This window comes from Hyla sarda, chromosome 10, assembly GCF_029499605.1.
Source record: "Hyla sarda isolate aHylSar1 chromosome 10, aHylSar1.hap1, whole genome shotgun sequence".
Lineage (NCBI taxonomy): Eukaryota > Metazoa > Chordata > Amphibia > Anura > Hylidae > Hyla > Hyla sarda.
In genome coordinates, this window is record NC_079198.1 from 41,151,221 (window position 1) to 41,170,305 (window position 19,085).

At 40.4% G+C, this 19,085-nt stretch overlaps 1 pseudogene; it reads right to left on the minus strand.

Annotated features, from left to right (window-relative positions):
- Positions 1-17,036: 17,036 nt before the first annotated feature.
- Positions 17,037-17,143, minus strand: LOC130294694 (U2 spliceosomal RNA; annotated as a pseudogene).
- Positions 17,144-19,085: the final 1,942 nt, after the last annotated feature.

Sequence of the window (19,085 nt, forward strand, 5' to 3'; positions counted from 1 at the left end):
TAAAAAGAACCCTACCTTTTAGGGGAGGGAAGTATATACGGAGTACTAGTCCTGGCGCCAAATCTTTCTGAATGAATACCATAGGCTTCATAGTGCGTGCTTTGTGTAATAGTAGGCGGAGGCTATATCGCATAGATTTCTATGCATATGCCTATACCGACAAGCCCGGACATGTTTTGTGGCAGATTACTATGTATAAACATGTCTGGATATGTCTGAAAGGGGCTTGTTGGTATATGTGTGTGTGTATATATATATATATATATATATATATATATATATATATATATATATATATATATATATATATATATAAATAAATATACAGGGTGGGCCATTTATATGGATACACCTTAATAAAATGGGAATGGTTGGCGATATTAACTTCCTGTTTGTGGCACATTAGTATATGTGAGGGGGGGAAACTTTTCAAGATGGGTGGTGACCATTGCGGCCATTTTGAAGTCAGACATTTTGAATCCAACTTTTGTTTTTTCAATAGGAAGAGGGTCGCGTGACACATAAAACTTATTGGGAATTTCACAAGAAAAACAATGATGTGCTTGATTTTAAGGTAACTTTATTCTTTCATAAGTTATTTACAAGTTTCTGACCACTTATAAAATGTGTTCAATGTGCTGCCCATTGTGCTGGATTGTCAATGCAACCCTCTTCTCCCACTCTTCACACACTGATAGCAACACCGCAGGAGAAATGCTAGCACAGGCTTCCAGTATCCGTAGTTTCAGGTGCTGCACATCTCGTATCTTCCCAGCATAGACAATTGCATAGACAATTTCAGATGACCCCAAAGATAAAAGTCTAAGGGGGTCACATGGGGAGACCTTGGGGGCCATTCAACTGGCCCTCCACGACCAATCTACTTTCCAGGAAACTGTTCATCTAGGAATGCTTGGACCTGGCACACATAATGTGGTGGTATACCATCTTGCTGGAAAAACTCAGAGAACATGCCAGCTTCACTGCATAAAGAGGGAAACACATTATAGTATAGTAACATAGTAACATACCGTAATTCATAAAGTTGAAATAAGACCAGAGTCCATCACGTTCAACCTATATCCCTAATGAGTCCCTACTGAGTTAATCCAGAGGAAGGCAAAAAACCCTCATACTAGAGGTAAAAAAAAATTCCTTCCCGACTCCAAATATGGCAGTCAGAATAAATCCCTGGATCAACGTTCTGTCCCTATAATTCTAATATACATAACCAGCAATGTTCTTACTCTCCAAAAATGCATCCAGACCCCTTTTAAATTCTTTTACAGAGTTCCCCATGACCACCTCCTCCGGGAGAAAATTCCACAGTCTCACTGCTCTTACAGTAAAGAATCCCCGTCTGTGCTGGTGTAGAAACCAGAGAGGATGCCCCCTTGTTATAGATACAGTCCTGGGTATAAATAGATCATGGGAGAGATCTCTGTATTGTCCCCTGATATATTTATACATAGTTATTAGGTCTCCCCTATGCCTTCTTTTTTCTAAACTAAATAAACCTAATTCTCATAATCTTTCTGGGTACTTTAGTCCTCCCATTCCCCGTATTATCATCATGTAGCAATTTGGCATATCCAGTGGCCTTGAGGTTTCCATTGATGAAGAATGGCCCCACTATCTTTGAACAGCATATACCACACCATACCATCAATTTTTGTGTTCCAACAGTCTTGGAGGGATCTATCCAATGTGGGTTAGTGTCAGACCAATAGCGGAGGTTTTGTTTGTTAACTTCACCATTCACATAAAAGTTTACCTCATCACCGAACAAAATCTTCTGCGTAAACTGAGGGTCCTGTTCCAATTTTCGTTTTGCCGATTCTGCAGCACCTGAAACTAAGGATACTGGAAGCCTGTGCTAGCATTTCTCCTGCGGTGTTGCTATCAGTGTGTGAAGAGTGGGAAAAGAGGGTTGCATTGACAATCCAACACAATGGGCAGCACATTGAACACATTTTATAAGTGGTCAGAAACTTGTAAATAACTCATGAAAGAATAAAGTTGCGCTAAAACCAAGTACATCATTGTTTTGTGAAATTCCCAATAAGTTTGATGTGTCACATGACCCTCTTCCTATTGAAAAATCAAAAGTTGGATTCAAAATGGCCGACTTCAAAATGGCCACCATGGTCACCACCTATCTTGAAAAGTTTCCCCCCTCACATATACTAATGTGCCACAAACAGGAAGTTAATATCACCAACCATTCCCATTTTATTAAGGTGTATCCATATAAATGGCCCTCCCTGTATATTTCCTTTTATAGGTAATCAAACGGACCAGCAATGTAAAGTTTAAAAAACCTTTATTGAACAGATAATATAATACATAAAGCGTATAAAATTATATATAATAAAAAAAAAAAAAAAGACATATTTTTGGGCATTATAAATATAATGATATTTAATACAATATAGGTCATTACTATACATAATATTCACAGAGTTAACCAGGCAGTTTGTAAAAAATGTTTTAGGAAGCAAACTTCCCTGTGTTAGCACCGGCGGTGTAGAAGGTGTAAGATATATTCCTCGTTTAGGGGTTGCAGTTCCTGTAGGATCATTTAACTCCATTTTTATTCCATTCAGAATCTCTCTAGTGCTTAAATTACCCACAACACTAGACAGTATGTTAAATTCAGCCATGGCAAGGATAAATCTTTCCCATCCAGGGGTATTTTGTTTTTGAGCAATCCGGGACTTTGTGTTGTGTTTCGCACCAAGTCAACCATATTAGATCCAGGAACCACATTACTCTGGTAAATAAATTCACCTTTACCACTCCATGCCATAACATCTCTGTTCTGAAGCATCCTGCTTAACATTAGTTCTGCATTTCTTTTAAACCTGGGATTGACCTAATTCACAATCTCATTCACATCATCACTTTTATCAGTAGTGGAATTTGTCAATTGTTGAGGACTAGGAGCAGGTGTTGTAATAAGATTTAAAGATAAGACACATAAGTCCCAGTAAATCATAGATCTACGCTGCCAACCTGAGTTAAAAACCACCAAAGAATAAGTTATGAAGTACTTTTTATTAAACATATATGCTCAAAAAAGGACATACATTTAAAAACATCTAGAAACAAGGTATGGACGGTATAATATTGATAGAGGAACCGACCAATAGGACGCAAATATGCAGCTAGTAGCTGAGGTAGGTATAATCAATGTACATAATAAAACCATAATGGTAACTGTGCTTTAAAGAATTTAAAGTGACATAGTACAAAATAAGGTGCATGTACATGGATCAAACTGGTTGCTATCCTGGAGTAAGGGGGATGTTACACAGTACAGAGAAGTATACAAATCAGAAAAGGTCCAAAGGAAGAAATCAAATCCTAAAGATAAATCAATACACAGAGTTACACTGATATAACACAATATTTTACCACAGTGGGAAAGAGTAAACGCGTGTGCCTCCACCACCCAACATTTCGCTCAGGGCTTCATCTGGGGTATGTATGTCCTTTTTTGAGCATATTTGTTTAATAAAAAGTACTTCATAACTTTACCCTGGATTGCTATACACTTAAGATGCTAACTCTTTTGCATTCTGTTACGCAAGAATCAAGTATCTTTGCAGTATATATGTGTATTGTTTGATTTTTACGTCATCAGGCAAATCGCCACGCTGTAAAACATTGCTAATGTATTACACTTTGCCGTATGCTAGATGTATGTGTAATGGCATGATTTATCTTGTTGAGAACGTGTTTGGGCACCAAATACATTTTCTCTGTATGCTCTATTTTTTGTTAAAAAGCAGGCTCGTTATTAATGGAATTGCAAACCTGAACAGTAGACCTATGAACCCACCAGTTTGATTCACTAAGCGCTTCTTCTTTATGGGCAGGGTCTTATCACTCAGCTTCCTTATAGCTTTACGTCACTTCTATAGAATATTTTTCTGGCGGTCTTTTAGAGGTATACAACCTTTTAAGATGTTTAAAGCAATTTCCCCTATGGTAGCTACTAAATCATCACTCGCGTGACGCAAGATAGATTTTCTTACCGAAGGCGTAGCCTTCACCAGGGTTTTTAAGAGAGCCCAATTACGTCTTAATCTTTCAGACATCGACATAGAATGCACTACAAAGTGAAAGCATTACTTTTTTGAGCTATTTTTCTTCGGTATATACACCGCTGGTAAAGCTGGAGGGAAGAACCCCGACCTTAAACGATACTGTTCAGGGGTATTGGCTCGTAAATCAACTAGTAAATGACCGTAAGGCTCTCTTGTGGCATCCTCAAAGGCTTTAAAAAGAAATGAGTTTTCCCTGGGTACATTTGTCTCGCTAATGTTAGAATTTGCAATTTCTCATGAGGATTATTAAAAAGAATCATGTACTTGGTCTTTAAATTTATGGTTCGGCTCTTTTTACCCTGACAAAATATGTTTTGCACTAAATACAATATACTAAGATTTCTGTGATAAACATACTTGGTAAATGCTTTTTCTGTTTCGTTATTTTCGCTAGCGCTCTCCATGAGGTCATCAACAATTGTCAAATTTACCTTGCCTGGTGGGAACAGATCATCATCTTTAAATGTATGTGGCAAGCCTTCAATAAATCTAATGTTCGGAAAAGAATGAGACAGGTCATCGTACAATTTTTGCCAACATGCATAAAACCAAACAATATTTTCTGTGATTTGCGATATGTGGGTTTTTGCGTTATAAAGCAGCTGGGTAACAAAATAACTTTCCAGAGTTGGACGGACCTGCTAAAATGCATGAAAAGGGATGTTGTAGTCGGGTGTCCATGCTAATGGCCAAAGAGCGTTTAGAAACCAAAAGGTAATAATATATATTCAGCTAAAAAACTGCGTCTTTGGGTGCAAGCCTTCCGGCTCACTGATCCTGAGCTTCTTAAAATGTCTGTAACTTCAGGTTCACTGATCCTGAGCTTCTTAAAAAGGTCTGCAATCATGTCTAAAAAAGAGGGGCGTAACTGTGTGATGACTACATTAAATACCAAAAGGTAACGTTGTAAAATCATTTCAATAGTTTCTCTTTGTATATACACACCTCTGAGTCTTACGCACAGGTCTTGTTTCAATCTCCCACCGCATCTTATGCCTAACAATACCTGGTTGCTCCACTGTTATGCATTTTTGGTTTTCAATATTTTTGGTATTTAGTGTAATGCCCTTAACCTTTAGGACCGTCTTACCAGTGTTTAGCATGTAACTGTAGGTTTTTGGACCTGCAGATACAAACTCTGTAATGTATGTATCATCAGGTATTTCAATGGTTAATTCACCCAAGTAATCACCTAATGGTTCCAATCACCCTCTGTGTGCACAACAATTACAGAATCGGTGTCATGATAAAGACACCTGTCCTGTATTCTGTCCAGAAGCATGTACAGCTCTAGTCTGGCATAGGCAGTTGTAAAGCAGGCTATAAAAATGTTTGTGTTTTTATTGACTGTGTGGTGTCCCTCAGCATATTTCCAGTTTACAGTGGCTGTTTCGTCATCAATAAAATTTAGCTCAGAAACCTCGTAGTAAGGCACAAAGACATACTTAACCTCTTCAGGACACAGGGCGTATGGATTCACCCTGCATTCCGAGTCCTTAAGGACCGAGGGCGTATCCAAACGCCCGTGGGAATTCCGGTCCCCACCGTTAGCCGATTGGGGACCGGAGCCGGATGTCTGCTGAAATCGTTCAGCAGGCATCCCGGCATATCGCCCAGGGGGGTCATTATGCCCCCCCCCCTCCATGTCGGCGATTGCCGCAGATCGCTGGACAATTCAGTCCAGCGATCTGCGGCGATTCCGGGTCAATCGGGTCTCCAGTGACCCGGTGACCCGGAATTACTGGCTGATCGGGGCCGTCTCTGATGGCCCCAAAAGCCATGGCCTGCAGGGGTGAGGGGGCAATGGTGCCACCTCACGATCGCCCTAATTAGTCGGCCGGTTTACCGGCCGACCAATCAGGGTGCCTGCTGCGGGTGTCACTCCCGCAACCCGCTCCGCCACTCTTCCGGAGCACGTGAGCGGGTGCGGGAGGTGGACCCCGGGAGCTGGGGACCCCGATCCCCGGCGTCAATGTTGGGATCTGTGCCCCAGGAGCGGCGGCGGCGAGGGACTGAGCTGTGTCCCGGAGCAGCAGCAGGTGGTGAGTGACAGCCTCCTGCTGTTGCTTAGCAACAGCTCCCAGCATGCAAAAAGGGCATGCTGGGAGCTGTAGTTATGCAACAGCAGGAGGCAGACAACCACAATTCCCAGCATTCCCTTATGGGCATGCTGGGACTTGTGGTTTTGCAACAGCTGGAGGCACATTTTTTCTATGGAAAAGTGTACCTTCAGCTGGTTTATAACTACAACTCCCAGCTTGCACAATCAGCTAAAGTGCATGCTGGGAGTTGTAGTGGTGCATCTGCTGGTTGCATAACTACAACTCCCAGCATGCCCGTTGGCTGTCGGTGACTGCTAAGAGTTGTAGTTTTGCAACAGCTGAAGGTACAATGGTTGTGAAACACTGAGTTAGGTTACAAACTCCGTGATACATAACCAGTGTGCCTGCAGCTGTTGCAAAACTAAAACTCTCAGCATGTACAGTCTGTCAGCGCATGCTGGGAGTTGTAGTTTTGCAACAGCTGGATGTTCCCCCCCCTCCCCCCAATGTGAACGTACAGGGTACACTCACATGGGCGGAGGTTTACAGTAAGTATCCGGCTGCAAGTTTGAGCTGCGGCAAATTTTCTGCCACAGCTCAAACTGCCAGCAAGAAACTACTGTGAACCCCCGCCCGTGCGACTGTACCCTAAAAACACTACACTAACAAAAAAAAAAAGTAAAAAACACTACATATCCACATACCCCTACACAGCCCCCCTCCCCTCCCCAATAAAAATGAAAAACGTCTGGTACACCACAGTTTCCAAAACGGAGCCTCCAGCTGTTGCAAAACAACAACTCCCAGTATTGTCGGACAGCCGTTGACTGCCCAAGCATGCTGGGAGTTTTGCAACAGCTGGAGGCACCCTGTTTGGGAATCACTGGCGTAGAATACCCCTATGTCCACCCCTATGCAAGTCCCTAACTTAGGCCTCAAATGCGCATGGCGCTCTCACTTTGGAGCCCTGTCGTATTTCAAGGCAACAGTTTAGGGTCCCATATGGGGTATCGCCGTATTGTGTTACAAATTTTGGGGGGTATTTTCTGCTTTACCCTTTTTTTAAATGTAAATGTTTTCCCAAAAATGTTACATTTGCAAAAGTCATGAACCACCTGTGGGGTATTAAGGCTCACTCTATCCCATGTTACATTCCCCGAGGGGTCTAGTTTCCAAAATGGTATGCCATGTGTTTTTTTTTTTGCTGTTCTGGCACCATAGGGGCTTCCTAAATGCAACATGCCCCCCAAAAACCATTTCAGAAAAACGTACTCTCCAAAATCCCCTTGTCGCTCCTTCCCTTCTGAGCCCTCTACTGTGCCCGCCGAACACTTTACATAGACATATGACGTATGTACTTACTCGAGAGAAATTGGGCTACAAATACAAGTAAAAATGTTCTCCTTTTACCCCTTTCAAAAATTCTAAAATTGGGTCTATAAGAACATGCAAGTGTAAAAAATGAAGATTGTGAATTTTCTCCTTCACTTTGCTGCTATTCCTGTGAAACACCTAAAGGGTTAAAACACTGACTGAATGGTCATTTTGAATACTTTGGGGGGTGTAGTTTTTATAATGGGGTCATTTATGGGGTATTTCTAATATGAAGACCCTTCAAATCCACTTCAAAACTGAACTGGTCCCTGAAAATATTGAGTTTGAAAATTTTGTGAAAAATTGGAAAATTGCTGCTGAACTTTGAAGCCCTCTGGTGTCTTCCAAAAGTAAAAACTTGTCAATTTTATGATGCAATCATAAAGTAGACATATTGTATATGTGAATAAAAAAAATGTATTCGTAATATCCATTTTCCTTACAAGCAGAAAGCTTCAAAGTTAGAAAAATGCTAAATTTTCAAATTTTTCATCAAATTTGCTGATTTTTCACCAAGAAAGGATGCAAGTTCCCACAAAAATGTATCACTATGTTAAAGTAGAATATGTCACGAAAAAACAATCTCGGAATCAGAATGATAACTAAAAGCATTCCAGAGTTATTAATGTTTAAAGTGACAGTGGTCAGATGTACAAAAAACGCTCCGTTCCTTAAGGCCAAAATAGGCTTGGTCCTGAAGGGGTTAAAGATGCCATCAGGGTTATTCACAATACTGGTGCATGGTAGATTAGATCTCTGTGTAAACTATCCTCAAAGAATTTAAGAAAAGTTTGGAGATCTGTCTTTTAGCGGGGTTCAGTGTTATATTTGTGGGGTCTAATTGCACACCTTCTTTCTCAAGAAAGGAATCAATGTATTGCTGTTTCTTAACAGCATCCATGCACCAGCTAGGGTTACCCGATGCCTCCTGTTTGTCCCATAAATGGAATTTAATGTAGGGCGTAAAGAGGTCTTTTGTAGTCTCAGGAAAGTGCCAAGCTTCATAGATCTCAGCGATCCTGTTCCCCTTTTTCCAAAGCCATTTCTAGCTCGCTTGTACACCATGTACCCGTCAGAGAGCGCTGTTCCGTGCTATGCATGCATTCAGTTGTTTGTGTATTTACAACGCATGTAAAGAAAAGGGGAAACATTAGTTTTTTGTTTATTTTCACAGGTAGGAATAGGAAGAACAAATCTCTTGGGAGGTACACCTTAACACGGGCAATTCCAAATTAGTTTTTGATGTGAGTAAAATTTTCATATATGATGTGTGGATGGCCTACAGGATATGTTTTTGTTTTGTTGATAAATTGGTATAGACATGTAAAATCATAGTAATTTATCGTCTCACCCTCATCCTGTGTGTGATAGAGCTTTATGGCGTTAGTTCTGCCTCCATAAAGGGCATCACGAGGAACGAGCGGAGCTGGAAAGCTCATTTCATGGAGGAATGCTTGAAGATTAATATCCTTTTTAAGCATTTCAGTCCATTCATGCTCCCACAAAACACGCACTATGTACTCACAGCTCTGTAATAGCGTTTTTTCATCAAAAGTGTGGTACAATTGACAGTAGTTGGTATTTGTAACAGTATTTGTATCATTTTAGTTATAACAGGTGGGACAGCAGTGGTCAAAACAACCCTGAAATTCAAAGGCTATGTCTTGTCCATGGACCTGTGCATAACAGTCTAAAAGATATTGTCCAACCTGCTTTTCACCGCCTCTCATGTTGAATGACAAGCTTCTCTGTATGCGCTACATACATGAGCCAGTAAATAGCAGGGGAAGAGAAATGCTTTTTTGTTTTGTGATAATTGTCTGCAGGTACAATAGCAATTTTGTTTTTAGGGAGAAACTTAAATCGGTACATAGCCATACATACAGATGCCAGAGTGACGAGCTGAAAAGGATCAACACATTGAACCTCCACAACATTTTTCTTTAGATGACTATTGCATTTTGAAATGGTTTTCCTAGTCCTCTCCATCACTGTCTCTGTAGCGCTCACAGGCCTGTCTCAAAACCTCAACGTCTTGTTTACAGTAGGCTTTGAGCTCAGTTTTAAAATTAAAAGTATTGTTTTTTTTGGCTCACATGCCACTCCATAAACTCCTTGTCACCAGGCATCATATATTCAACCCCATAATACTGAACATCTGGTACAGGGCCCACATAGTCTTGATTCTGGTCTGTATTAAAAAAGTGTGGAAAATGTCCCTTTGACCCTGGAAAACCCAAAGCTTGAAGTAAATTGCTGAGCTTCATGGGGATGAAATTTAGGGAGTCTATAATGTCTGGTAATGTCACACATAAAAGTCGCCCCCCTTAAGTAATAATTTTTCCTGCAACTTTTTACTAATCCGTTCCTTTTCAATAAAGTATAAGTCATACCTCTCGGCATTGTGCGTTATAAAGGTATAACCTGTAAATTTGCAGCTGGTAAAGAATGGTAAAGCTGGTAAAGTCATGCGTACAGGTTTAAACTTCAAATTTCCAGGAATTTGCGCCATGCAATGTTATTGCATAAATAAAATTGGGCTCATGTATTCCTTTCGTTTGTGTACATTCGAAATCGTAAAAAACATACAGATCACTTTGTTTCTTTGCTTTGTAGCGCTGTATATAGCAGAGATGATCATCAAGTCTATGCATACGGCCACCATAAGAGCTACACTTAAATCTGCTACACTTATGTTTTTCCTCAGTATTGTACACAAAGTGACAACATTTGTCACAAAATGTTTTAGTTCTACAAAAGTTTGGATTATCTCTTGCCATGTGCTCGTGTATATCTAAACACTCCCTGGAGCAGACACATGGCAGGTACTGCAGCATGGCTGGGGCGCCACACCATCCGTACATGTTGAGCGTTCACATGAACGACAAAACAGCTGACAGGTGTGGTTATTTTTAAGGTGGTAGACCGAAGTACAGAGGTTACAAAAATATCACTCCCCAATGAACCCCTTGATATTTTTAATACCATAGTAATGATCATCGTGGTGTAGAATATACACAATTTTGCCTGTAGGATTTTTACCGGTATGGAAATACTGCCAATCACAGTTACTATAATACAGCACTTCAAAATCTGCAATGACATTAAAACTCACTAACTCATTGTCTGGTATAGACAGAGCAGCGTGTATCTGACGGGCCTGTTCCAATAAAACAGCATCGCTAATATCGCCTCCAGTTGTCAGCACATACAAACTAGTGGCAAAACACAGATTAGAGTCGTAATTGTTAAAGTCATACAACCAGCGCCTTTTCTGCTTAATAGACTTTAACCGGCACTTAGCACCACCTCTTCTATTCCTGATTACAGTGACCACTAGTTTTGGGCAGTCTGTGGCCAGGCACTGCACGTTACTCTGCAATGCTGCTGCTACGGCATTTAGGAAATCCTCAGCACTGAACTCATCTCTGGGGTGTTTTGACCAGTATACGGGATCTAAGAACTGGCCCCCACTTCAAAACATAATTGAACAAAGTCCCCAGGCCTCTCTGCGACGTTTCGCCGATAAGGCTGGGTTGTCACAGGTCTGGGGATGTGGAGTATGATGTCTGTTACTGGGCCCCTCTAAAGGATCATCGCATAATAGAGGATCTGTTTGTTGTGTTGTAGCTGTTATGTTTTGGCAGTCAAATTTCTGGGCCTCTCTGCAACGTTTAGCTGGTAAGGCTCTCTTAGACCGACCAAACATTTTTACAGGCTGCTTTCTAACTTTAGTCTTTTTTTTTCAGTGGTGATTTACTCTTATTGAGTTTGGTCAGCCCTCCATCAACCATGCCTAGTCATAATATCCCATCTGCTGATTTCTTCCGCAAAACAGTGGCATATACCTGTTGAAACATTTGGTCTAGCTCTACTAATTCCAATACTTTGTCATGGCCCGGCATACAAGAAGAAAATCTTGTATGGCATTCCATTAATTTAGCCAAATAATTAATGACATCACGTAAATGACTGCTGGCATCATTCATTCTGTGTATTGTTGCTAGCAACTCTTGCGGCCATATACCATTGTTAAGGTTTGGATATATGTTTACGATGTGTGTTTATCACTGGATCTTCATGACAAACTCAGATATTGTTTGGTTTTATACAGTGTGACTCACCGATGCCTTCTTGATTATTCCTGGTATCATTCTTTTTGGGTATTGCAGGTTTTCAATTTAGCCTTCTGCAGAACATTGTGGTGTGTAGAAATGAGGTCCTTTACAGCCTTGATGGGTAACTTTCTGCAAGGGTCAACACAATTATAGGCTGAAACACCATTTCGTGATAACGGAGTACTCCAGCCCCCTCCACACACGTGATCCAAAGTACCAGGCTTCTTCATCTAAAAGAATGAGAGAGTAAGTTATGTGTAAATTATATACAACACTGAAAATACAAATATAGATATACTTGTATAAATAAAACATTGCAACATTTTTTATTTATATATTTTTTTGTATTTTTAAACTCTAATAATATTAAGGTTACATTACCTTTTTTAACCTCTTGATGGGCACTCTCAGGTTCTGTCTGTAACTCATTTGTAGAGTATAAAAGGTGCAGGGTTTAAGGCATGCTGCAAACTAAGGGGTCATAGTGAAGATTCCGGGCACACCTCTAAAACTAAGGCCGGAATCTCATCGGCTTAAATATTGAGGGTCTCTGCGGATATGTATAATTAATTATATTATATTATATTATATATATATATATATATATATATATATATATATATATATATATATATATATATATATATAAATATATATATATTTATATATATATATTTATATATATATATTTATATATATATATATTTATATATATATATATTTATATATATATATATTTATATATATATATATTTATATATATATATATATTTATATATATATATATATATATATATATATATATATATATATATATATATATATATACACATACATACACACATACACACATATACACACACACATGGATACATACACACACACACATAAACAAGCCCCTTTCAGACATGTTTATACATAGTAATCTGCCACAAGACATGTCTGGGCTTGTCGGTATAGGCATATGCATAGAAATCTACGCGATTTAGCCTCTTTCTACTATTACACAAAGCACGCACTATGAAGCCTATGCTATTCATTCAGAAAGATTCGGCGCCGGACTAGTACTCCCTATATACTTCTCTCCCCTAAAAGGTTAATAGTTTTAGGGTTCTTTTTAGAAATATAGCCGCGTGTCTGAATTGCTTTTTCACATTATACTGAATGAACGTTGTGTGTCTGTGAATAAGTGTTAGTATTGTTTAATCTACCGCATAGTAAAAATCCTATTGTAAATTGCTGTGCGGTATAATGTGTGGCTGTCAATGACTGATTTACTTTGGTATGAATGAAAATGTGACATAAAGGGTGCTCATAACTAAATAAGCAATCTTTGGGCTCTGTATTTAATGTGAATGTATGTGTGTGTGATAAGCTGGGGAGGGGGCTGGGACGTAGTTGACATAGCAGAATGATCTCAGATGCTAGCGGTGGGGGTCATGTGAAAGCTGGGGCCAGCATATGGACGTAGTTAGGACATGTGGGGAGAGGGCTTGGTACCTCTCAAACACCACCGGAAGGGGCTGGCTGACGTGTTGGGATTTGGGGCTAAGGGGGCGTGGCACCTGTCAACCAACTTCCGGTGACAGTTTGACGAGTAATATAGATGCTCTACTACTCACATGAATCTTTACAAGGGGCTTATATTGTGGGGCAGAGTAGGTGGAGCATGCTATAGTTGTAGCCCATGAAGGGGGTGCTTAGCAATCTGATGCGTGGAGAAAAGACTGCTGGGAAATGTTGTGCCGGAGTAGCATACAATACAGGAAATGAACCAGCTGCAGTGAACAGGGTGATCAGAGTATCGGTGCAATGGAAAGATGACTATTCAGCAGTGTTGCTAGTAATGATGTATACAATCCAATTAGAAGATTCATTACAGCTTGGATAACCCCGGTGGATAAACTGGGGCTCATTAATATGCCGCCTGGTCAGGTGACACCCCCTGGCTGTCAGTGTATCACTCACTATCAAGTCTTGTTAACTTACTCCCAATACTGTAACCAAGGGAGTGTAAGCTGACTAAATGGTACATTAACCCCTTAAGGACGCAGGGTTTTTCAGTTTTTGCATTTTAGTTTTTTCCTCCTTACCTTTTAAAACAAACACAACAAGAACGTGGTCTCAAATGTCAGGAAGTGCTCGAGCCCAAATGCTGGTGTGCATTTATAGGGAATAGCAAGTCCTGCACTTGTGGTCCGTTGCTATGGGCAATCCCCAGCAAAAAATGCATACAATGGAGGATGTCTGCAACCAACCACAAGGACCAACATATATCATCCGTACCCGATGAATGGGTGGTGGATGTGAACATAGAGAAGTACAGAAACACAACATAACATAAATGCACTGGTGTGGTAGATGTAACAATGACATTAGCTAACCCTCAAAACTGATGTAAAATTGAGACATTAGCCAGTATATCCTTATATGAAGGACATACCTGAGCCCGCATACCACGCCAAGGTTTCTCAAGTGATGCGGGACCTAACCTAAACCTGCCTGTGCATGATAAGCAAGAAAACAGGGGCAAATGCGCAATTACAAAAGCTTTTGGTCCGACTTACAGACCAAGGGTTTTTCCGTTTTTGCATTTTCGTTTTTTCCTCCTTACCTTTTAAAAATCAACTTTCAATTTTCCACCTAAAAATCCATATGATGGCTTATTTTTTGCGTCACCAATTCTACTTTGCAGATACAATAGTCATTTTACCCAAAAATCCATGGCGAAATGGAAAAAAAAAAATCATTATGTGACTAAATCGAAGAAGAAACGCCATTTTGTAACTTTTGGGGGCTTCCGTTTCTACGCAGTGCATATTTCGGTAAAAATGACACCTTATTATTCTGTTGGCCCATACAGTTAAAATTGTACCCTTCTTATATAGGTTTAATTTTGTTGTACTTCTGGAAAAAAAATCATAACTACATACAGGAAATTTTATACATTTAAAAATGTCCTCTTCTGACCCCTATAACTTTTTTATTTTTCCACGTACAGGGTGGTATCAGGGCTCATTTTTTGCGGTACCGTTTTTGTTTTGATCGGACTTTCTGATCACTTTTAAATGGTATAAAAAGTGACCCAAAAAACTTTTGGGAATTTGGAATTTTTTAATGTGTACGCCATTGACCGTGCGGTTTAATTAATGATATATTTTTATAGTTCGGACATTTACGCATGCGGCAATACCATATATGTTTATTTTTATTTACACAGTTTTATTTTTTTAATGGGAAAAGGGGGGTGATTTTAACTTTTATTAGGGAAGGGGTTAAATTATCTTTATTAACACTTTTTTTCTACTTTTTTTCTGCAATGTTATAGACCCCATAGGGGCCTATAACATTACATACACTGATCTTTTACACAGATCACTGGCATGTATTAACACGCCTGTGATCAGTGTTATCGGTGCTTGACTGCTTCTGCCTGGATCTCAGGCACGGAGCAGTCATTCGCTGATTGGACACCAAGGAGGCAGGTAGGGTCCCTCCCGGTGTCCTGTAAGCTGTTCGGGACGACGCGATTTCACCCGACTGAGCAGCGTGGATAGTTTCACTTTCGCTTCAGACGCGGCGGCCAGCTTTGATTGCCGCATCTGAATATTAAATACAGGGCATCACCGCGATTGGTGATGTCCTGTATTAGCCGCTGGTCCCGGCCGTTGATGGCCGCCTGGACCGCCGCGTTATGATGCGGGGTCACCATGTGACCCCACAGCATATCGCGGGAGCCAACAGAGGACGTAAATATATGTCCGTCGTTGTTAAGGAGTTAAAGGGGTACTCCGGTGGAAATATTTTATTTTTAAATCAACTGGTGCCAGAAAGTTAAACAGATTTGTAAATTACTTCTATTAAAAAATCTTAATCCTTCCAGTACTTATTAGCTGCTGAATACTACAGGAGGAAATGCTTTTCTTTTTGGAACACAGTGCTCTCTGCTGACATCAGGAGCACAGTGCTCACTGCTGACATCTCTGTCCATTTTAGGAACTGTTCAGAGCAGCATATATTTGCTATGGGGATTTTCTCCTACTCTGGACAGTTCTTAAAATGGACAGAGGTGTCAGCAGAGAGCACTGTGCTCGTGATTCAGCAGAGAGCTCTTTGTTCCAAAAAGAAAAGAATTTCCTTTGTAATATTCAGCTAATAAGTACTGGAAGGATTAAGATTTTTCAATAGCAGTAATTTGCAAATCTGTTTAACTTTCTGGCACCAGTTGATTTAAAAAAAAAAAAACGTAGTACCCCTTAAATGAGCTGTTTTGCATATTCTTCTTCACAGTATTTTAGTTGTGTATGTGTATTGTTGCGTTTTATTGTTGCCTGTTTTGTATATCCTTTTGAGCCAAGGCTGTAACGCAGAGGTTAATTACTAAAAACCTGACCTGTGAAGGACCTATGTATGATGGATCCAGCACAATCCACCCCAGGGGAGTGCAAGGGGTTTGACTGACTCTTTAAAAGCAGCAATATAATATAAATGCTGTAAGATGTAAACAAATGTTACATCTTGTTTACATCTTCAAGAATTACTGCCCATACATCCACGAGATCTATAAAATTGCCTTGATCCTGGTCAAAAGGCCAGGAAGAGATATGCTGCAGTGCCACTCAGTGAGGACCATCTTCAGTGCATTAAAGGGGTACTCCGCTGGAGAACTTTTTTCTTTCTTTTCTTTCTTTTCTTTTTTCAACTGGTGCCAGAAAGTTAAACAGATATGTAAATGAAGATTAAGAACTAAAAACTCTTTGTTTTAGTTTTTACCCATTTGGATTGGTGGGGATCAATCCTTTAACCACAATAACCTCGAATACCTGGTTGTGAGCTGCACACATTTTTCTAATCAGATATGTAAATGACTTCTATTTAAAAATCTGAATCCTTCCAGTATTTATCGGCTGCTAAATGGTCCACAGGAAGTTCTTTTCTTTTTGAATTTCCTTTCTGTCTGACCACATTGCTCTCTGCTGACACCTCTGTCCATTTTAGGAACTTTCTAGAGTAGAAGCAATTCCCCATAGCAAACCTCTCCTCCTCTGGACAGTTCCTAAAGTGGACAGATGAGTCAGCACAGAAAGGAAATTCAACAAGAAAAGAACTTCCTGTGGACCACATAGCAGCTGATAAGTACTGGAAGGATTAATATTTTTAAATAGAAGTAATTTACTAATCCATTTAACTTTCTAGCACCAGTTGATTTAAAACAAGATGTTTTCCAGTGGAGTACCCCTTTAAGGCACCTTAGGGTCACCACTCCCCGAGGTACAAACGTTTCTCGGCTCTACAACCCCCGGCCCAATGACCAGACCTGAAGGGAACAGGTTTCATAGGGGAAACTGTTGAGCTGATTTCTCAAAAACAGCCACAGAGCGCCCTAGTACACATAGTCCCCTCCATGCATATGTCCATCCCCACCAGTGGCTCCAGTACAAACAACTGATAAGAACAGACACTACACTTGATCTTAGCCAAAAGGCAGAGAAGGGAGGGGGATTTTTTTGTTTCATTTTGTTTTCATATTCAAAGGTTATAGAAAAATGAATGAAGACATTACAAAGTACAATTGGTCCCGCAAAAAGCAAGCCCTTATTTTGGTGTGTAGATGAAAAATAAAAAATTATTGAACAGCGTGTATAATGTGGGTCATTGTAAATCCCTCCTCCAAATGTTTCTATTGAATGGCAGCAAACAGATATTTTGCATGGTGTCAAGAATTGATTCACAGAGCATTAGAAAATGGCATCACTTTTCATTATACAATGAAAAAGCTGTACAATGTCACATTTTGGTAATTGTGTTTTTATTTTTTTTTTATTTTTTTTTATTTTTTTGCATTTTTCTTGTGGGATTGTTGTGTCTTATTATTTTCCTGCTAATCATTGCAGTTTTGCAATGTGGTTATTGACAGTGCATTTTTACAGGGAGCTTTTAAATGTTTCATGCTGCCAATAACTGCATTGCAATACTTGCAGTTACCATTTTTTTAAATACAGTTTTAAAACACAATACTGCATGAAAAACCTAAAAGGCAACATGAGAGCCTAGCCAAATCTTTTTTGCTTCACTCTGTGATTATGATCCCTGTACCTTTTTCCCCCCCTTTATCAGACAGGTGCCTGGCATCCATCAACAGATACAGCTGCGTACACAGTATAGAAGAAGAAGCAGGTGGTGGTGTGTGGGGGAGAGTGGATGAAGTCTGGTTATGCAGTTGCTGTATGAGTCAAGGTTATGATGATTTAGTTACACTTAAACCACTTGTTTCAGGAATTGTAGTGGGCCTTGTCAAGTAACTTTGATGTGAAGCAAATTATTCTGAGACCAAGCTCAACTTCATATAGTGATCATTTTTTTAATTGCATGTGCCCAATAATCAGCTGTCTCTCTGACACCTACCTTCCTGCACTATTTTTTTATGCCTTTTGTAGAAATATGTTCCTCTGAGAATTTCCATTACAATCATACATAATATATACCGTATTTTTCGTCATATAAGACGCTCCGGCATATAAGACGCACCCAATTTTAAAGCATATAAATCTAGAAAATAAAGATTCTGAACCAAATACAATGTAAAGTATAGGACAGTGATCTTCAACCTGCGGACCTTCAGATGTTGCAAAACTACAACTCCCAGCATGCCCGGACAGCCGTTGGCTGTCTGGGCATGCTGGGAGTTGTAGTTTTGCAACATCTGGAGGTCCGCAGGTTGAAGACCACTGGTACAGGAGGTAGAACTCACGTGTCCCCGCCGCTCCGGAACATCACCGCTCATCATCGCTCCCCTGGATGTCGCCCTCCATCGCTGTCGCCGCGTCCCTGGGGTGTCCGTCGCTCCGGAACGTCTCTGCTGCCCGGTATCCTCGCTCTCCGTCGCCACCATGATGACGACAAAGGAGAGTGCCGGCCATGCAGGGGATCCCGGCACGGAGAGACACCGAGGAGGCAGTTAAGGTTCCTTCCAGTGTCTTGTAAGCTGTTCGGGACGCCGCGGCGGTCCCGAACAGCCCGACTGAGCAGCCGGGTTAGTGTCACTTTCGCTTCAGATGCGGCGGTCAGCTTTGATCACCACGTCTGAAGGGTTAATACAGGGCATCACCACGATTGGTGATGTCCTGTATTAGCCGCGGGTCCCTGCCGTTGATGGCCGCAGGGACCACCGATTTTAATGTGTATTTGCCGTATAAGACGCACCAACTTTTCCCCCCCAGTTTTGGGGAAGAAAAAGTGCATCTTATAATTCAAAAAATACGGTACTTTCTGTAGAATATAATTGCCACAAACATGGTGAGTATGAAGCTTTCCTGCAAATGTAAAATTTTAAAGCATACCTATCAGATCCTCACACTGCGGTCAGTGTGTCGCCGACTGCAGCGAAGTCCCGCCTCAGCCAGTGATAGGTTAAGCAGTGTCAAGTAAGAAGTCTAGGC